Here is a 21914-nt window from a genome sequence, read left to right on the forward strand (position 1 = left end):
GTATGTAAGCCCTTCTTATGTACAGCACCATGGAATCAATGGTGCTATATAAATAAATAATAATAATGATTATAAATTATGCACTATCAATTATATTCTTCTTATATGGGGTCTGTATTTTTATGGTAATTTATATACTATTTTATGGTGGACAATTTTTTCTTAGTGCACTTGGTATCAACATATGATGTATATTCATCACTTTAAATTCTTGCACTATTATTTAATTCATTTTTTCAAATATTTATAGTGATATTATTTTTGGGATGTGATATGAATTTTATTTAGTCACCTTTTATATTTATTATGCTTAATGTATTATTCATGGTGCTATTGGCCTCCTATAATTGATTTTTTTTAGCCCTGATTTAATGGTTCTTGCCACCTGATCTGGCTGCTTTCTTGCCCCCGCCCATACAATTCTTGGTTGTTTTTAATGATATTCAATGAATATTGTTTTTAATTTATTATTGAGATATTGTGCTTCCTTTGTTTATTTTAAATAAATATTGTTATTATATATATTTTTATGGGTTTATCAGTTGATGATCAGTATGCATTTCTTAATCAATATATAACAATAAATATTTTTTTTTTTTTTAACTATTGGTATTTCTTCTTCTGTGTAGGATTTTTTTCTGTTTTATTTTGGAAGAGACTATTAATATGGATTATAGAAATCGTGAATCTAATTGGATGTCACAAATATCCTCAATTTTCAAAGATGCGGGAAATAATGGAACTAATGGGAATCCTGATGGTATCCATGAGGATAAAGCAACTCTGAAGGAGATACTATATAAAAGAACAAAGTCACAGGTGGAACAAGAATTCACTTGAACAGTATATGCGGCGTAATTGAATTCCACGTGGTTTACGGATACAGGTATTTCCGTCCTTCCCATTAGAGGATGACATTTTATCGAAAATATGGGAAGATGCCTGTAATACATGTTCCTGCACTTTTATGGAAATACTGATTGAAGTTGATAAGAAGAATATAGAGTCTATAGAAAATAATATTAAAATGTTTGGTATATGATTAATACACTGGCGCCAATCCACTTAAAACGAGGAAGAAGGTCTAATATTCCCAGCTGCAGCTGGTGGATAACAGGCGCTGTGCCGGCGCCTGTTTAAAAGAAGCTGGAGCTAAAAAATAAGGAAATACGCCGCGCTATACTGGGAAATAAAAAGTCGGGTGACCCGTTACTCACTTGATATTGGGTGAAGGATCTCGTGGTAAGAGATGTATGGCGGTGTCCGAGATTGTTCACACTGTCACAGATGTATATTGCATCCCATTTGGATGCAGAAGCTGCTGAGTAGATAATATATAGGGTTAAGTAGAGATAAGTCTGTTTGTATATTTAAAGAAAAAATAGACTAAAAATAGACGTCACGCTAGCTCCGCCCCCCACCTCACGCCGCCTCCCTCAGCGAGGCATCGGCGGTCTCCACGTGTATACGCATCAGCAGCAGCAGCCCCCACGCTGAGCACCCAGTCTGCCTCACTCAGCACTGATCTTGCAAGTAAGTGCACCAGATCCAGCACCCCGTTTCACTAGCGGGCACAAGCTGTCACTAACGCTCATCTACCTTGCAGTGCCTGCTGTCACCATTAATTCTGCATTGAAAAATCATTTTGACCGTGCCTGCTGAATTTAGCCTGCAGTAAGTTCAGCATCCGTCTGCCATCCTAGCATCTACATACTTCTTTTTTTCTGCTTTATTATATATTATTTTTCATTTTCATTTTTCTTTATATTTTAACCACTATATTCTTGCATCAGAATTATCAAGTGCAAATATACCAATTTTGCCGCCTCATCATATCAATCTTGTCGCCTAGCAACGGCTGTATGTACAGCAAGGATTTTATATTGTTTTGACATACTCAAGTGAGTAATATAAGTTTAGTCTATTTTTTCTTTAAATATACAAACCGACTTATCTCTACTTAACCCTATATATTATCTACTCAGCAGCTTCTGCATCCAAATGGGATGCAATATACATCTGTGACAGTGTGAACAATCTCGGATACCGCCATACATCTCTTACCACGAGATCCTTCACCCAATATCAAGTGAGTAACGGGTCACCCGACTTTTTATATCCCAGTATAGCGCGGCGTATTTCCTCAAATATTAAAATGTTACAAGAAAAGCTTCAAAAAAAATTCTCACTGCTGAACTAACTAAATTTGATGGTGATCTGAACACATCATTTTCTAAATGGGAATCTGAAATTCAGAAACTCAAGGTAACAAAATTTCAATGTGACCTTCAAGATTATCAAACCAATAAGGTTTGCAAATGGCGTGGTCGATCTATCATGAAAAGATCTGGATCTGTAAGCTCCTTAGCAGGCACTAGTTCCTTGAGTTCTACAAGTATCCCTAATGGTGACTCTTCTGAGGTTTTGAATAGATACAATACGAGAGTTACAACTGGAAAAAGAAAATCCGACTATCGTGATCAGGAATCCAATAATGACGGGAATTTAAAGGTAATTAATTTGTCGGAAGTGCAATTAACTCATGATCAAATTTCTGTATTATCTTTGGGTTTGGGCTTTTGCCCTACAGCAAAAATTGACCATTTTGTGGCTATTACGGATACCTTTTTATTTCCACGAAAGATATTGTTAAAAAAGTATCCCGCTGATAAGTCATCTCCAAGTTCTTTTTCCACAGAAGAGGAATTGGCAGCGCTACAGGCGCTAGAAGCTCTTACTGCAGAGCAAGAAGAGACACCAGGGAAATTCACTGATTATATGAAAAAGAAATCGAAGTCCTCCCCTCCTGTTTCACAAAACTCATCTATTGAGGTGTTTGTGAAGATGGTTTGTGAGGAGATACGTCAACTACCATCTACCAGGCCTTTTGATAACCTCAATTATGAACAGAGATTAGCATTGGAACAACTTAATGAGATGAAAAATGTTGTTTTTACACCATCTGATAAAGGTGGTAACATTGTTGTGTGGCCATGTATTCAATATGAAAAGGAGGCAGTTAGGCAGTTAAATGATCCACCACGTTATGAGCGGTTGCCACAGGATCCAACTTTTTCACATCAAAAAGAATTATTTCGTATTCTAGATGAAGCTCTGGAGGAAGGGATAATTTCGAAATCTATTCCAACATTATACTTACTGCCAAAAGTCCATAAGGATATGAAGGAACCGCCAGGACGGCCTACAATTTCTGGAAATGGCAGTTTACTGGAACCCATTTCAAAATTGTTAGATTTTTATTTAAAACCTATAGTAATAGAACTTCCTTTTTATATAGAGGATACCACGGAGGCACTGCAGAGACTGGATGGGGTATACATAAATGCCAATATGCATATCGTAACATGCGATGTGGAATCGCTATACATATCAATTCCACATGAGCAAGGTCTTTTAGCAGTGAAGCGGCATTTATCCAGTCGTCGACTTGATGTTTCATTAGTAGGTTTTTTAGTGCCATTGTTGGAGTATGCTCTTTTACATAACTATTTTGTTTTTAAGGATCGATTTTATGTTCAGAAGAGAGGCGTAGCGATGGGTGCGGCTTTCGCACCCTCCTACGCAAATGTATTCATGGGGGCATGGGAGCATGAATATGTCGAAAATGGGGATTACATATCATCAGGTTCAGTTGTTTTATGGATGAGGTTCATCGATGATATTTTATTTGTCTGGCACGGTTCCAAAGTGCAACTGGAAGGATTCCTTCAATATTTGAATGAAAACAGTATTAATATTAAACTTACCTGCACGATTAAACAGGATTCCAGAAATTTTCTGGATCTGAAGATATCGGTTGATGACACAGGATTACTTCTCCCTTCCATCTACCGGAAAGAAACGAGTGTTAATGCATTGCTCCATGCCAGTTCATCACATCCAGCGCATATTATCCGTGCAATACAAACAGGACAATTCTTAAGAACTAGACGTGTCTGTGGTCGACAAGATGTTTTCGAAGAACAGGCCAATGAACTGACGAATAGATTTTTCAAAAAGGGGTTATCGGAGAGATATTATGCATAATGCTTTTGTTAGAGCAAAGAAACTGATCGGCAATGGTTGTTAATTTCTGAGGCCAAAAATAAAGAAACAGATGGTCATGTGCGGTTCATCACAAATTTTCACTCTAGATGCCATGAGATGACTGGTATCATCTCTAAGTTATGGCCTATTCTGTTACAGGATCCAGGTATATCTAATTTAATAGCTGAGAAACCTTTGGTTGTTGCTAAACGCAACAAAACTTATGGGGAAATATGAAGATTTGATGCTGTATTATTAGTGATATATATCATCTACAACAATTCAAGTTTGAATGTAAATGCAGATCTTTATACTGTGAATTCATTATATGATTTTAATCATATATATTAAAAGTCATATAACATGACAATGCAAAAGCACACAAAGAGCTCATAATAGAGCCAACAAGACACAGCCAGGGTGTGCCTTGTTGGCTCTATTATGAGCTCTTTGTTTGCTTTTGCATTGTCATGTTATACGACTTTTAAATGTTTTTATATGGTGTTGTTCAGATGTACCTAATAAAATGTATAGTATTTTGGTGATCCCTGCGTTTTTTGATCAGTAGCTTTTTCTACTATTTTCAAAGAGGGGTCTTCCAAGATCGTTAGTGTTGCTTTGGTAAACTTGTCTCAGATTTCTCCAGTGAGGACTTTAGTGTTGGAATCAAACAGGAGACATATTCTGCTGTAGGGGCACTCTTGCCCTCTACATCCCCGAGCCTGTTTTCACCTGGGCCAAATTTTACAATCCTGACCAGTGACACTTTATATGGTAATAACTCTAAAATGCTTCAACGGATCTCACAGATTCTGTGACATATTGTACTTTATGATAGTGGTAACATTTATTTGATATGGTTGTGTTTATTTGTGGGGAAAAAAATGGAAATTTGGCAAAAATTTAGAAAATTTTGCAACTTTCAAACTTTTAATTTTTTTGCTCTTAACTCAGAGGGTTATATCACACTCAATAGTTAATAAATAACATTTCCCACCTGTCTACTTTACTTTCATCAGCACAATTTTTGAAACATAATATTTTTGTCACGCTGCAGCACTGCAGGTAAATACCTAGTAACTCAAACTCCACTAGATGGCAGCAGAGTGGAGAGTGATCTGAAATCCAGCTCAGAGCAGACCAGCAGAACTGCAGCGAGGCTACCACCAGGTGGCAGCAGAATAGTCAGAAAGCTGGGTCAATACCAGAGAGTTGCGTAGTACAAAGGGGAATCCCAAACATAGAGTCAGAGGAACGCCAAAAGGTCAGTGCCGGTCAGTAGCAGAGGTATCAGAAGGAAGAGATAGAATCAGGTCAGAGTCAAAGCAGAGTCGAGTACCGGGAAAACCAAACACACAGGGACACACGGAGTCGGGAGGGTAGAAGAGGAGTGCACAGGTAAGGTCAGCTAAATGCAGCAGGACAAATCAGAGGTCCACCAGATCCAGCTAAACACGCCATAGGCAGGAAATATAACTGGCAATGCCTGCGGGATGCAGCACAGAGATATAGCAGACGACACAGGAATGAGGCAGAGAAAGTTAACTCCTGACATGACCAGACCGGGAAAGGAGAGACAAGACCAAAACCCAGTCTGGATCATGACCATATTTTGTTAGGAAGATATAAGGGTCAAAAGTTGACCAGCGATTTCTTATTTTTCAACAAAATTTACAAACCTTTTTTTAGGGACCACATCACATTTGAAGTGACTTTGAGGGGCCTACATGACAGAAAATTTCCAAAAGTGACCCCATTCTAAAAACTGCCCCCTCAAGGTGCTCAGAACCACATTCAAGAAGTTTATTAACCCTTCAGGTGCTTCACAGGAATTTTTGGAATGTGGAAAGGAAAAATGAACATTTTACTTTTTGTCACAAAAATTTTATTTAGACCAAAAATGTTTATTTTCACGAAGGTAACAGGAAGAAATGGCCTCCAGAATTTGTTGTGCAATTGCTCCTGAGCATGCCCATACCCCATATGTCGGGAAAACCACTGTTTGGGCATGCGACAGAGCTCGGAAGTTAAGTAGCATCATTTGACTTCGAAATGTAAAATTTGCTGGGAAAATTAGCGGACGCCATGTCGCATTTTTGGAGTGCTCAACCAGTGGAAACCACCCACAAGTGACACCATTTTGGAAAATAGGCTACTCAGGGAACTTATCTAGAAGTGTGGTAAGCACCTTGAACCCTCAGGGGCTTCATAGAAGTTTATAACGATAAGCTGTTAAAATGAAAAAAATTGCATTTCCTCAAAAAAATGTTCTTTACCCTCAAATTTTGCATTTTTACAAGGGTAACAGGAAAAATTGCACCACATAATTTGTTGTGCAATTTCTCCTGAGTACACCTATACTCCATTTGTTGGGGAAAACTACTGTTTGGGTGCACATCAGGGCTTGGAAGGGAAGGAGCGCCATTTGACTTTTTGAATAGAAAATTTGCTGGAATAATTAGCGTATGATATATGGCGTTTGTTGAGTCCCTAATGTGGCTAAACAGTTGAAGCCCCCCAAGTGATACTATTTTGGAAACTAGACCCCTCAGGGAACTTATCTAGATGTGTGGTGAGCACCTTGAACACCTAGGTGCTTCACAGACATTTGTAAAATTGAGCTGTGAAAATAAAAATAAATCGAATTTTTACCCACAAAAATATTATTTAGCCCCAACTACTGTTTAGGCTGACGGCAGGACTCAGAAAAGGAGTGACATTTTCGAACACTGACTTTGATGGAACGGTGTGCCAGTGTCATGTCTCGTTTCGCTTCGAGAGCCCCTAATGTGCCTAAACAGGGGAAAACCCCCACATGTGACACCATTTTGGAAACTAGACCCCTCAAGGAATGTATCTAGATGTGTGATGAGAACTGTGAACATAAGTTTATAAGGTAGAGCAGTGAAAATAAATAAAAAAATCAAATTTTTTTTCCACAAAAATTCTACTTTACCCCAAAGGATAGCAGGAAAAACTGGACCCAAAAAATTGTTGTTCAATTTCCCCTAAGTACGCTGATACCCCATATGTGGTGAAAAACTGCTTTTGAGGCACAGTGCAAAGCTCAGAAAGGAAAAAGCGCCATATTGGAGTTCTTAATTTTCTATACTGGTTTGAGGGTGCCATGTCGCATTGGCAAAGCCCCTGAGGTGCCAGAACAGCAGACCCCCTATAAGTGACCCCCATAGAAGAGCAGAAGTGCAGGATAAATGTGAGCTGAGCCTTAATGCAATCTTTGGGAGAAAGAATGAACAAATCAACAGAACGTGAAGAATTGGCTTTATTTATTTTTTACGCCGTTCCTGTGGTATACGTGATTAAGCAACTTTTAGAGCCATTTGTGAACTGTTGAACGTGATCTTGGACTCTTTAGCATACCATCCTCAATCTAACATTCAGGAGAAGAGGGTCAACCTGATTCTATCTAATTTTCTGCGGCATTTCATGAATGTGCACCATGATGACTGGGTCAAGCTTTTGCCTTGGGCAGAGTTCTCCTATAGTAATCATGTAAGTGAGGACTCTGCGAAATCATCGTTCTTCATTGTCTATGGTCAACAGCCTGGTATTCCAATTCTGGCATTGGCTGCTTCTGGTGTTCTTGCAGCCGATGCTCTCACTAAAGATTTCTCCAAGATTTGGGAGGACACTAAAGCCACTCTTGAGAGGTTGTCCAAAAGGATGAAAAGGCATTCTGACAAAAGATGCATGGATCATGCATGTTTTCATTCAGGAGATAAGGTGTGGCTCTCCTCAAGATACATCCGTCTAAAGATTCCATCTTACAATTTGGGTTATTGCTTTATCCGTCATAAGAAAAATCAACGCATTGTACAATTGGGAGCTTTCAGCCTTGTTATGCATGCCTACCTCCTTCCACATACTTCTCCTGAAGCCAGTCATCTTGAGCCACTTCTTTAAGGATCCAGTTTACATGACTGAACCAGTCTGCTGGAAGGATGTTTTTGAGCTGAAGAACATTTTGGCCACGATGAAGGTGAGGAGTAATACTTTTTGTTCCTGGTGGGTTGGAAGTGATTCCGCCATGAAGAGAGATCGTGGGAGCTCAGGGAGAATATTCATGCCCCACTTCTTCTGAAGAGATTCTTTTCAGGCTTAGAGAGAATGAGGGTAAGGAAGGGGGTACTGTAATGCCAGCATCCCTGCATGGTTCACTCTCCTCTCCCTGGCAAGGACACCGACATGCTCAACACCTCGGCCGCTCAGCGGCATCTCCTGCTCCAGCTCTCTCCTCGGCTCCCAGGTTCCTAGGTCCACGCCAGTCATGCTGGTCTCCCTGCAATGCACTTAGTGTTTTTAGAGTATGTGTCCATGGGGCGTATTGGCAACGCTTTGGAATCAACGGTTACCCAGCTCCGTCCAAAGCACTGCCCAGCTCCATCCAAAGCACTGCCCCCTTTTGTGCGTGAAGTGATTCTGCATGTGTTCATTGAACACATAAGGAATCACCGCATTCTATACATAGACTATGCTACTTATCTTGTAGAGACTGAACGTCTCCGCAAGATAAATAGACATGATGAGGTCTATAAAGTTGCGCCGCATGTGCGTTTAGGAAGGTGTGTCACCTGCATCTTTGTACGCATGGTAGAGATGGGATTTCAAAAAATCCCCTCCACTGTGATGTAACATCTGGACGCTACTGGTGTACGCTGCATAAAATCCGCAGCAAATCTTGAACGTGGAAACATAGCCTATAAGGATCCAAGATGGCCACCGACATGAACAGACACACATAGAGAAGCTCCAAGACTGGAATTATCAATCCACTTCATCCAGCTCAATTAGGACCCCCACAAACAACAATTGGAACACACCTAAACTCAGGATCCCTGAAAGCCCATTATATTGGGATTTGGACTGTAAATTCTTGCCCAGGGAAGTCAAAGGCATCATAGCCATGGCCGTATTTCCATTAGGCACTCGCGGGCACGTGCCTAGGGCGGGACTCTGCGGAGGGGCGGCACCTCAGCAATGGTTTTTTTTTTTCCTCCGGTCGGTTACTCCGGCCGGGCTCTTCAGCTAGTTATAAATATTACTAAACATCGAGCTTGGTATTATCTTGGTATTAGATATATACAGTACCTTGCGAAAGTATTCGGCCCCCTGCAACTTTTCAACCTTTTCCCACATATCATGCTTCAAACATAAAGATACCGAATGTAAATTTTTGGTGAAGAATCAACAAGTGGGACACAATTGTGAAATTGAACGAAATTTATTGGTTATTTTAAATTTTTGTGGAAATTCAAAAACTGAAAAGTGGGGCGTGCAATATTATTCGGCCCCTTTAACTTAATACTTTGTTGCGCCACCTTTTGCTGCGATTACAGCTGCAGTCGCTTGGGGTATGCCTCTATCAGTTTTTTTACATCGAGAGACTGAAATTCTTGCCCATTCTTCCTTGGCAAACAGCTCGAGCTCAGTGAGGTTGGATGGAGATCGTTTGTGAACAGCAGTTTTCAGATCTTTCCACAGATTCTCGATTGGATTCAGGTCTGGACTTTTACTTGGCCATTCTAACACCTGGATACGTTTATTTGTGAACCACTCCATTGTAGATTTTGCTATATGTTTGCGATCATTGTCTTGTTGGAAGACAAATCTCCGTCCCAGTCTCAGGTCTTTTGCAGACTCCAACAGGTTTCCTTCAAGAATGGTCCTGTATTTGGCTCCATCCATCTTCCCATCAATTTTAACCATCTTCGCTGTCCCTGCTGAAGAAAAGCAGGTCCAAACCATGATGCTGCCACCACCATGTTTGACAGTGGGGATGGTGTGTTCAGGATGATGAGCTGTGTTGCCTTTATGCCAAACATATCGTTTGGCATTGTTGCCAAAAAGTTTGATTTTGGTTTAATTTGACCAGAGCACCTTCTTCCACATGTTTGGTGTGTCTCCCAGGTGGCTTGTTGCAAACTTTAAACAACACTTTTTATGGATATCTTTGAGAAATGGCTTTCTTCTTGCCACTCTTCCATATAGGCCAGATTTGTGTATTAGTGCAGATGCATTTAGGCCTGTCTGGTCTGTATCTGAATTTTTTGGAGGATTTTTTCCGCTTTTTGAGGTTTTCATGTTAGTGTACGACAGATTGTTGCTCTATGGACAGACTGTCCCACCTCAGCTGTAGATCTCTGCAGTTCATCCAGAGTGATCATGGGCTTCTTGGCTGCATCTCTGATCAGTCTTTTCCTTGTTTGAGATGAAAGTTTAGAGGGAAGACCGGGTCTTGGTAGATTTGCAGTGGTATGATACTCCTTCCATTTCAATATGATCGCTTGCACAGTGCTCCTTGGGATGTTTAAAGTTTAGGAAATCATTTTGTATCCAAATCCAGCTTTAAACTTCTCCACAACAGTATCACGGACCTGCCTGTTGTGTTCCTTGGTCTTCATGATGCTCTGACAGAGCAGGTGCATTTATACAGAGACTTGATTACACACAGGTGGACTATATTTATCATCATTAGTCATTTAGGACAACATTGGATCATTCAGAGATCCACGATGAACTTCTGGAGTGAGTTTGCTGCACTGAAAGTAAAGATGCCGAATAATATTGCACGCCCCACTTTTCAGTTTTTGAATTTCCACAAAAATTTAAAATAACCAATAAATTTCATTCAACTTCACAATTGTGTCCCACTTGTTGTTGATTCTTCACCAAAAATTTACATGTGGTATCTTAGGTTTGAAGCATGATATGTGGGAAAAGGTTGAGTTCCAGGGGGCCGAATACTTTCACAACGCACTGTATAGATAGATCTATCATCTATCTATTATCTATCTGTGTGTGTAAACATTATTCTTCAATGGAGTATGTAAATGAAGAGGTTGAACAAGAAATGGCATCACAATTCTTTTTTTTGGTAAATAATAGATTATTTAGCCTACAAAAATGCATGCAAATCCGCATTAAAAAAAAGCCTGAAAAACTGCATAAAAAAATGCACGGATTTTTACCTGCATTTTCTGCTAAGAGATTCAGATTCTGTGCATAAAATTCTGCAGACAAATCCGCACCGTGTGCACAGACCCTAAGGCTACGTTTCCACGTTCAGGAGACACTGCAGAGAGGACGCAGCTCCGTCCAAAGCTTTGCCGGCTTTTGTCCGTGCGGTGACTCCGCATGTGTTCACTGAACCGTGTGGAATCACCGCATCCTATTCATAGACTGAGCGTCTCCGCGAGACAAACAGACATGCTGCGGTCTAGAAAGATGCGCCACATGTGCGTATATTCGGGTCTGCCACCTGCGTGTTTGAACACATAGTGGAGACGGGATTTCATAAAATCCCATTCACTATGCTGTAACATCTGGACATATTGGACATATGAATAAGGCCTCAGTCAGAGACTGGGCAGTAATAGAAGAATAAACTCCATCTAGTAATCCTCCAGTGTCTGCTGGACATGGGATGGGGAGAGTTTAGAGCTCAGTTAGTACAGACACCAGACTTCTTGCTGTTAACCAGTTAATGCCCTCTTGTCCACCACACTGCAGTGTCAAAAGAGGAAGCCAGCAAGACAGGCAGCAACATCTCATTAGAGAGCTCGTGACCTTGAAACAGAAGTTCCTCAGATCCTGGTATTGTCCCATAATATTAAGAATATTATTTATTCATTGATATGGCGCTATTAAGGCCAGGTTCAGATTGTGTTTTGCAGCCCGTTCAGCGCATAGCGTTATGCTATACCCGCTAGATGATTCATCTGCGCTAGCGGTGACGGAGCCTCAAACGCTGTAGCCCGCATCCGAGGCTCCGTCACATCGAGAGCGCATGCCGCTTTACGGCATGCGTCGCGATGCGCCACATAATGGGGGTCAGTGGCAGCGTTAAAGGACTGCCTAAACGCAATGTGACCCCAGCCTAACCCCGCAGCACTTTACATACATCATCAACACTGTCCCCATTGGGGCTCACAATCTAAACATCCTATTAGTAGGTCTTTGGAGTGTGGTAGGAAACCCACACAAACATGGGGAGAACATATAATCTCTTTTCAGAGGTCATCCTTGTTGGGATTTGAACCCCAGACCCCAGTGCTACAAAGCTGTTGCGCTGACTACTGAGCCTCTATGTACAGTACTGAGCCACCGCGTACAGTGCTAACCACTGAGCCACCGTGCCGCCATTATAGCTATGCAAGAATATTTTTGCTGGCAGCATTGTATGTTAGCTTCATTTCACCCCTTCAAACTTTTTATATGTGCATGTAGCTCTTTCCAAGACGAACTCCATAAATACCTTTATATGGTCAGTCCCTTTCTCCCATATTCAGAAATCAGCATTTCAACTGATATATAAATAATGCCTAACGACTATGGCGGATCTTATCCCTCTGTCACTCCAGCTCTATTTCCCACAGAGTGCCACCTCCTTCACTGACAGCCTCTATGATGTGTTTCCTTCTGGAAAAAAGAGCTGTAGTCGATCAGGAAGAGGTGGCACGGAGCGGGTGTAGAGCTGGAGCGGGTGTAGAGCTGGAGCGGGTGTAGAGCTGGAGCAACAGATCTACTCCCTCACTTGAATATCTATGCAAACCGATTTCAGATGAATGGACTGAACATGTAAAAATATTGCTGGAATTGTCTGTGAAAGAGCTAGATGGGCATACACATAGATTCGGACCCCTTACTCATTCCCTATGGGACTTGCGAACATGTGCAGCACTTGAGGCTTTGCACTTGCGGTGAGACAGATAAAGCACAGCTAGCAGCGTTTTTTTTCCGTTGCTGCAAGTACCGCATTTGTGGGATCGCGGCAAAACCGCAAGTGCCGCACATGTCCGCAAGTCCCATAGGGAATGAATGAGGCCGAATGCAGCGCTGCCATAAGTGATCCGTTACGTGGCAGATGCGGAAAAACTGCCTGATCTGCCACGAATGGCGAAAATCGCTGATGTGAAAGTAGCCTAAGTCACTGCCGACAGTGTCTGCATTAGTCATACTCGCCAATGGGGGGGGGCAGCACGAAAAGTGCCTAGGGCAGCACAAACTCTAAATACGGCCCTGATCATAGCAGATGTGAGGCCTGCGGCCTACACCGACAGATGAGAGCCTGACCAAAAGTGATTGCTGACCCACAGCAGAATCCCTGCAGCCACCACAGAAGCCGGACAGTAGACAGGAGCCCCCGGGGTGAGCTCACAAAGCCTGGACAATGATCCCACCAGCAGATGGGACGAGAATCATCCTCCTCTCCACCTGTCCTGAGGGAGTCTGGCTCACCCAGCCTGGCAGTGGATCCACAGCAGCACTTGACGGGTAGGTGCAGGCACTAGGGAGAGAGGGCAGTGCAGAACCAGTGAGGCCATAAACACTGAGGGGTGAGAGGCGGGAGGCCAGGGAGCGCTGGCAGACACAGGCTGGAAAGTCCCCAGCACAAGCTGCAACTTTGGCGGCATCTTGTGGCCAAGAGAGGAAAACACACTATAAATTTATATTTGGTGTTTGTACACTACATATCCTCTTGATCATAATACCGAGGGATGAAAACTGAAAATTTGCCTGCAACTACATAGCCAGTTATTGAGATAAACTTCCGGAGGTCAGCGCTGAGCAGCGACTACTGCTTTTGTTATAACGGCACCTGCTTACACCTACATGTGTTTGGATAAATAACGGATAAAGCCCCCTTCTGTCAGGGCTCGCCTTCCGTATTGCGGTTGACCCAGGCCCAATTTGGGATATGCCTTCGATAACAGGACGATGTAAGCTTCTTTAGCCATATCTTGGCTGTGGTATCCCCCCCTCTCTCTCTCTGTGTATACCTCATGGCTGCATACTCTGCTCCACCATCCATGGATAAATTCGTGAATCAGGGTAGCTCCAAACCGGTCAAGACCAGAGCTCAGGTTGCCAGGTCTCCTCCTAAAACATCTGACTCTAACATCACCATGTCTGAGGAAACCCTGCAAGCAATTGCTGCTTCTATTACAATGAAGCTCATGCCGGTGATTGACGCCAGACTTCAATCATCACTGGAATCAATCACATCACTGCTAACTGAACACACCAATAAAATTTCAGTGGCAGAACAGCGGATTTATGACTTGGAGAACACGGTACAATCCTTTGTTACCCAGCTATAGGACAGAGACCACGAGATAGAGCAGCTTCAGGAGAAATTTCATGACCTGGAAAACCGGAGTCATCATAACAACCTACGGATCATCAGTGTTCCTGAATCTGTAAAGGACCTACACCACCTTACTTCCTCATGGCTCCCACGAGCACTCAATTTGCCTGACATGCCTGGCTCTATGGTGATGGAGCGAGCGCACAGAATTGGACCTAAGCGCTCTGCTCCAAAAGCTCGTCCACGCCCGGTAATTTTCAAGTTACTCAATTACCAGGACAAACTTCAGTTGCTCCGGGCGTACCGAGCCACCTCCTCATTGAAATACGAGGGCCATTCCCTCCTTAAGTTTCAAGATTTCTCCTCCTTGGTGGTGACCAAGCGCCATGCTTTTTCTTCAGTATGTAAACTATTACATTACACAGTCAATCGTTTTGCTCTTCTCTACCGTGCACGCCTTAGGGTGCTGCTTCAAGGGAAACCGGTGTTTTTTGATGACCCAGATAAAGCATTTGAGGAAGTTGAGCGCTCTTCCCAGGCTTCCTCTCCGGTCACTTGACTCTGATTTGTAGCCATGTGTTATTTTGCCTTTAAGATTTGATTTTGAGCTTATGGCTTGATTTATATTGAACTTTTGTTCTTATCTCATGTTTTTCCTTCTAGGGGATACCATTAGTTAAGATAACTTAACCTGATGTTTAACTTTTTGGTTTATATGTTGTTTCTCAGTTCAGTTGGGGGTGGGTTCCCTCTCCTTGGACACGCTCTATGTCCGGTCTTTTTGGCTAACTTGGGTTGGTAGGTTTGCTCGCTGTGACAGACCTTTGCCCTACTACTCTTTTTTTCTCATTTCTACGTTCTGGCCCCAATGTGGGATAGGTTAACATGGCCGCCCCTAATAACATAGCTTCTCACGTTAATCATGGAATGTGGCTGGCCTCAATTCACCGGTAAAGCGCAGAAAAGTACTAGATCACATTACTCGTCTACGCCCCCATATTTTTTTTTTTTTTACAAGAAACCCATTGGCTATGCAGGGGTCACCCAGCGCTCCGTAATAGATATTATGTGGAGTGTTTGGAGGCTTCCTTTACACAGAAAAAATGTGGTGTGGCCATTTTGTTTCATAAGGATCTCGATTATTCTATACAGGATGTGATGACGGACCAGGCAGGGTGATATACACTCACTGGCCACTTTATTAGGTACACCTGTCCAACTGTGTGTTAAGACTTAATTTCTAATCTGCCAATCACATGGCGGCAACTCAGTGCATTTAGGCATGTAGACATGGTCAAGACAATCTCCTGCAGTTCAAACCGAGCATCAGTATGGGGAAGAAAGGTGATTTGAGTGCCTTTGAACGTGGCATGATTGTTGGTGCCAGAAGGGCTGGTCTGAGTATTTCAGAAACTGCTGATCTACTGGGATTTTCACGCACAACCATCTCTAGGGTTTACAGAGAATGGTCCGAAAAAGAAAAAAAATCCAGTGAGCGGCAGTTCTGTGGCCGGAAATGCCTTGTTGATGCCAGAGGTCAGAGGAGAATGGGCAGACTGGTTCGAGCTGATAGAAAGGCAACAGTGACTCAAATTGCCACCCGTTACAACCAAGGTAGGCAGAAGAGCATCTCTGAACGCACAGTGCGTCGAACTTTGAGGCAGATGGGCTACAGCAGCAGAAGACCACACCGGGTACCACTCCTCTCAGCTAAGAACAGGAAACTGAGGCTACAATTTGCACAAGCTCATCGAAATTGGACAGTAGAAGATTGGAAAAACGTTGCCTGGTCTGATGAGTCTCGATTTCTGCTGCGACATTCGGATGGTACGGTCAGAATTTGGCGTAAACAACATGAAAGCATGGATCCATCCTGCCTTGTATCAACGGTTCAGGCTGGTGGTGGTGGTGTCATGGTGTGAGGAATTTTTTCTTGGCACTCTTTGGGCCCCTTGGTACCAATTGAGCATCGTTGCAACGCCACAGCCTACCTGAGTATTGTTGCTGACCATGTCCATCCCTTTATGACCACAATGTACCCAACATCTGATGGCTACTTTCAGCAGGATAATGCGCCATGTCATAAAGCTCGAATCATCTCAGATTGGTTTCTTGAACATGACAATGAGTTCACTGTACTCAAATGGCCTCCTCAGTCACCAGATCTCAATCCAATAGAGCATCTTTGGGATGTGGTGGAACGGGAGATTCGCATCAGGGATGTGCAGCCGACAAATCTGCGCCAACTGTGTGATGCCATCATGTCAATATGGTCCAAAATCTCTGAGGAATGCTTCCAGCACCTTGTTGAATCTCTGCCACGAAGAATTGAGGCAGTTCTGAAGGCAAAAGGGGGTCCAACCCATTACTAGCATGGTGTACCTAATAAAGTGGCCAGTGAGTGTATATTAGTCAGAGCTATTATTGAACAGCGGGAATATTGCCTTATGTTTACACACCCAATACTACTAGCCCCTCCTTCTTTGCTAAACTTGAAGAGATGGTTCACGGCTGGCATCCTACCAATATATTATTGGGTGGAGATTTAAACACCCTTCATGATGCTTTTTTGGACAGATCTTTCCCCCTGCCCGCATCTCACCCTCCATCCAGAGCGATTTTTACCTTGTTAAACAGGCTTGACTTGGTTGATGCCTGGAGGTGCTGCCACCCTACGGAAAGAGAATATACCTTCTATTCTGGGGTACATGATGTTCACACTCGAATTGATTATTGGCTGACTTCTGCCTCTCTTCTTTCCCTTCTAAAAACAATTGACATTCTCCCTTCAATTATCTCAGACCACTCCCCGGTCTTATTTACTCTGGAACTCCCCACTAATAGATCTGTGTCTTTGCGCTGGCGCTTCCCCTCTTATTTCTATATTTCAGATGATTTCAAGCGCTATATGACAGGCTGGTGGGAGACTTTCGTGGAGGACAACTTGGAACACTTGGACGATATCAATCTATTTTGGGCCACAACTAAAACAGTACTTGGGGACATGTTATCTCTAGTGTTGAGCGATACCACCCGACACTGAAAAATATCGTATCGGAATGGATCGGCCGATCTAAAAAAAAGTATCGGGTATCGCCGATTCCGATCCCGGAAGTCCCATTCAAGTCAATGGAACTGAAATATAGGAATTAAAAAAAACCCTTTCTTTCCCTGTAGGTTAATTCTACATGAAGAAACACAACTAATAATAATGTAGAATGTATTTTGGGAGGTGTAGGAGACATTAAAGCCATAGAGTTTTAGCCCAATCAAATGGAATAGCAGGAATTATTTTTTTTTTTTTTAAAGATGTTTGGAGTTACAAAGATATTTACTATGTTAACCTCTTTTATATTTTGTCAGATATGAATGTTTCACTACTTCCATGCTCTTCACCTTTTTTACTTCTCCCACATTTTCTCCTTCATCATCCTCAGCAGCATCTTTTTCATCAACTTCTTCTTCACCTTATTCATCTTCTTCTTCTTCACCTTCTTCCTATTTAATTTTTATTTTACATTCTTCATATTCTTCTTATTCAACTATTATTCTTCTTCATATTTTACTTCTTCAGCTTCTTCCGATTCTTCTTCATCATATTCTTATTTGTGTCAGGCATTCCTGTAGTTGTTATCTATAAAAGTTTGAAGATTACACCTTCCGTTCAGCCTTTGACAACAGATTTACAACAGGATTTGTCCGCCTTCAGTTTGGCCTGCAGCAGCAGGCCTTTTCCAGGGGCAACACGAGGAGGAACGGACTCACTCCCATACACTGCTTAGTCTTCTTCTGCTTATAAATTATATAATATCATTTGCTCTGATTTTTAGTCTTATGCTTAATGTTCTTCTGCTTTTGGTTTTTATGCATCTTGGTCTTCTGTCTCTTGTTGTTCTGCATCTTGGTGGTTGTCTTCCTGTTCTTTGTCCTCTTGGTCATCTTCTTCAGGGTCATCTTTTAGGTATTCTTCTGTGTGGTCTTCAGGGTCGTCGTCTTCAGGGTCATTGTCAGGAAGATCCAGAGTGAGAATCAAAAACCATTTCCACAAGCTTGAACTTGGAAAAGTAGCAGAAGGTACAAGAAGGCTGAGGAACTGCCGAGAACCAGCTGACGGTACTGGAACCCGGAGGGGCAGCAGAATGAACAAGAGCCAATGGCACAACCATGGACCAGCTGACGTTGCTGAAACACTGTTACTTAGCAGGAGGTACCTGTGCTCCAAAGCACTACCAAGGACCAGCAGATGTTGCTGGAACTCGGATACCAAGAAGGAGGCACCTAGGCCAAAGGCACTGCCGAGAACCAGCTGACGGTACTGGAACCCGGAGGGGCAGCAGAATGAACAAGAGCCAATGGCACAACCGTTGACCAGCTGACGGTGCTGGAACCCGGAGGGGCAGCAGAATGAACAATAGCCAATGGCACAACCGTGGACCAGCTGACGTTGCTGGAACACGGTTACTAAGCAGGAGGTACCTGTGCTCCAATGCACTACCAAGGACCAGCAGACGTTGCTGGAACTCGGATACCAAGAAGGAGGCACCTAGGCCAAAGGCACTGCCGAGAACCAGCTGACGGTACTGGAACCGGGAGGGGCAGCAGAAGGAACAAGAGCCAATGGCACAATCGTGGACCAGCTGACGTTGCTGGAACACGGTTACTAAGCAGGAGGTACCTGTGCTCCAAAGCACTACCAAGGACCAGCAGACGTTGCTGGAACTCGGATACCAAGAAGGAGGCACCTAGGCCAAAGGCACTGCCGAGAACCAGCTGACGGTACTGGAACCCAGAGGGGCAGCAGAAGGAACAAGAGCCAATGGCACAACCGTGGACCAGCTGACGTTGCTGGAACCCGGAGGGGCAGCAGAATGAACAAGAGCCAATGGCACAACCGTGGACCAGCTGACGTTGCTGGAACACGGTTACTAAGCAGGAGGTACCTGTGCTCCAAAGCACTACCAAGGACCAGCAGACGTTGCTGGAACTCGGATACCAAGAAGGAGGCACCTAGGCCAAAGGCACTGCCGAGAACCAGCTGACGGTACTGGAACCCGGAGGGGCAGCAGAACGAACAAGAGCCAATTGCACAACCGTGGACCAGATGACGGTGCTGGAACCCGGAGGGGCAGCAGAATGAACAAGAGCCAATGGCACAACCGTGGACCAGCTGACGTTGCTGGAACACGGTTACTAAGCAGGAGGTACCTGTGCTCCAAAGCACTACCAAGGACCAGCAGACGTTGCTGGAACTCGGATACCAAGAAGGAGGCACATAGGCCAAAGGCACTGCCGAGAACCAGCTGACGGTACTGGAACCCGGATGGGTAGCAGAAGCTGCAAGAGCAATTGACACTAGCGAGGACCAGCTGACGGTGCTTGAACCCGGAGGGGCAGCAGAAGGAACCAGAGCCAATGGGACAACCGTGGACCAGCTGACGGTGCTGTAACACGGTTTCTAACTGGAGGTACCTGTGCCAAAAAGCACTACCAAGGACCAGCAGACGTTGCTGGAACTCGGATACCAAGAAGGAGGCACCTAGGCCAAAGGCTCTGCTGAGAACCAGCTGACGGTGCTGGTACCCGGATGGGTAGCAGAAGGTACCCAGGAAAAAAACAAAGTTGCAAGGCCGTGAGCCGACCGCAGTTACCGAAACCCACAGTCCTACAGGGGGTGCTTGTCCTATTGGCACTACGGAACCAGCCTTTATTACCAGAACCCGCAGCCCACATTGGAAGCTCCAAAACTGCAGGCACCCTAGACTCGGCTAACCCGACCGCAACACGACAGGACAACGTATTGATGGCAAAGTGACGTTGACACTACCCGGAAACAGCAGGCGTGCTGGAACCAGGCTGGGCAGGAGGGAGTGCCCGTGCCAAAGACACTTCCAAGAACCAGCTGACGGTGCTGGAACCCGGATGGGTAGCATTAGCTACAAGAGTCAATGGAACTACCGAGAACCAGCTGACGGTGCTGGAACCCAGAGTGGCAGCAGAAGGAACAACAGTCAAGGGCACAACCGTGGACCAGCTGACAGTGCTGGAACACGGTTACTAAGCAGGAGGTATCTGTGCTACAAAGCACTACCAAGGACCAGCAGACGTTGCTGGAACTCGGATACCGAGAAGGAGGCACCTAGGCCAAAGGCTCTGCAGAGAACCAGCTGACGGTGCTGGAACCCGGATGGGTAGCAGAAGGTACCCAGGAAAAAAACAAAGTTGCAAAGGCCGTGAGCTGGCCGCAGTTACCGAAACCCACAGTCCTACAGGGGGTGCTTGTCCTATTGGCACTACGGAACCAGCCATTATTACCAGAACCCGCAGCCCACATAGGAAGCACCAAAACTGCAGGCACCATAGACTCGGCTAACCTGACCGCAACACGACAGGACAACGTATTGGTGGCAAAGTGACGTTGACACTACCCGGAAACAGCAGGTGTGCTGGAACCAGGCTGGGCAGGAGGGAGTGCCCGTGCCAAAGACACTTCTGAGCTGCAACTGGCGATGTTGGAGCCCAGGGGTCAATCATGCAGCAGGCTGAGGCCTACTTGGAGCGAGTTTTATATTGGTTGTACACAACTACTGATTTTAACCGGGCTCCACTTAGGCCTCTGACTCTACTGTCTCTTCTATTTCCCCTGGCCTCCAACCCCGCCAATCGCTGCTCTGAAGTGGCGTGTGCACAATCCACACATGTTCCTGTGTGACTGGGGCTCATTTACGTCAGTTGATCCACTGATGTGTGTCCGGCAAGGTCTCCTGCTCTGTCCACATTCCCACTACTAGTAATGGTAATGTGGACAGAGCAGGAGACCTTGCCGGACACACATCAGGGAATCAACTGACGTGACTGAGCCACAGTAACTCAGGAACAAGTATGGATTGTGCAGACGCCACTTCAGAGCAGGAACTGACGGGGTTGGAGGCCAGGGGAAAAACTAGAGACAGTGGAGCCAGAGGCCTAAGTGGAGCACAGTTACAAATCTGTAGTAGTTTGCATGTGGATGGAGCAGGAGACTTTGCCGTCTATACAGCAGGGGAACAGCTGGCATTACTGAACCCCACAGACACAGTAGCGAGTGTGTTTTTCTCTGAGAAGACGGCACTTCTGAACACGAACTGGCGTTGTTGGAGCCCAGGATGAGGCATGGAGCAGGTTGAGGCCTGATGGTGTTGGCATGTGGATGGAGCAGGAGACTTTGCCATCTACACAGCAGAGGAACAGCTGGCATTACTGAACCCCACAGACAGTAGCGAGTGTGTTTTTCTCTGCGAAGACGGCACTTCTGAACACCAACTGGCGTTGTTGGAGCCCAGGATGAGGCATGGAGCAGGCTGAGGCCTGATGGTGTTGGCATGTGGATGGAGCAGGAGACTTTGCCGTCTACACAGCAGGGGAACAGCTGACGTTACTGAACTCCACTAACACAGGAGCTAGTGTGTTTTGCTCTGTGAAGATGGCACTTCTGAACATCAACTGGCGTTGTTGGAGCCCAGGATGAAGCATGGAGCAGGCTGAGGCCTGATGGTGTTGGCATGTGGATGGAGCAGGAGACATTGCCGGCCACACAGCAGGGGAACAGCTGACGTTACTGAACCCCACAGACACAGGAGCTAGTGTGTTTTGCTCTGTGAAGACGGCACTTCTGAACACCAACTAGCATTGTTGGAGCCCAGGTTGAGGCATGGAGCAGGCTGAGGCCTGATGGTGTTGGCATGTGGATGGAGCAGGAGACATTGCCGTCCACACAGCAGGG

The 21914-nt window shown here is 44.4% G+C and overlaps 1 long non-coding RNA gene across 3 annotated transcripts in view; it reads right to left on the reverse strand.

The window, feature by feature from the left end:
* The window catches only part of LOC141072985 (uncharacterized), a 203578-nt gene that overhangs the window by 158750 nt on the left and 22914 nt on the right, over window positions 1-21914 (reverse strand). For all 3 annotated transcript variants that reach the window (XR_012226928.1, XR_012226926.1, XR_012226927.1), the window contains exon 3: window positions 3768-3848. This is a non-coding gene — a long non-coding RNA (uncharacterized lncRNA). The remainder of the gene's footprint in view (window positions 1-3767; window positions 3849-21914) is intronic.

Source organism: Dendrobates tinctorius, unplaced genomic scaffold (assembly GCF_039654945.1).
Source record: "Dendrobates tinctorius isolate UK_male_01 unplaced genomic scaffold, ASM3965494v1 ptg000294l, whole genome shotgun sequence".
NCBI lineage: Eukaryota > Metazoa > Chordata > Amphibia > Anura > Dendrobatidae > Dendrobates > Dendrobates tinctorius.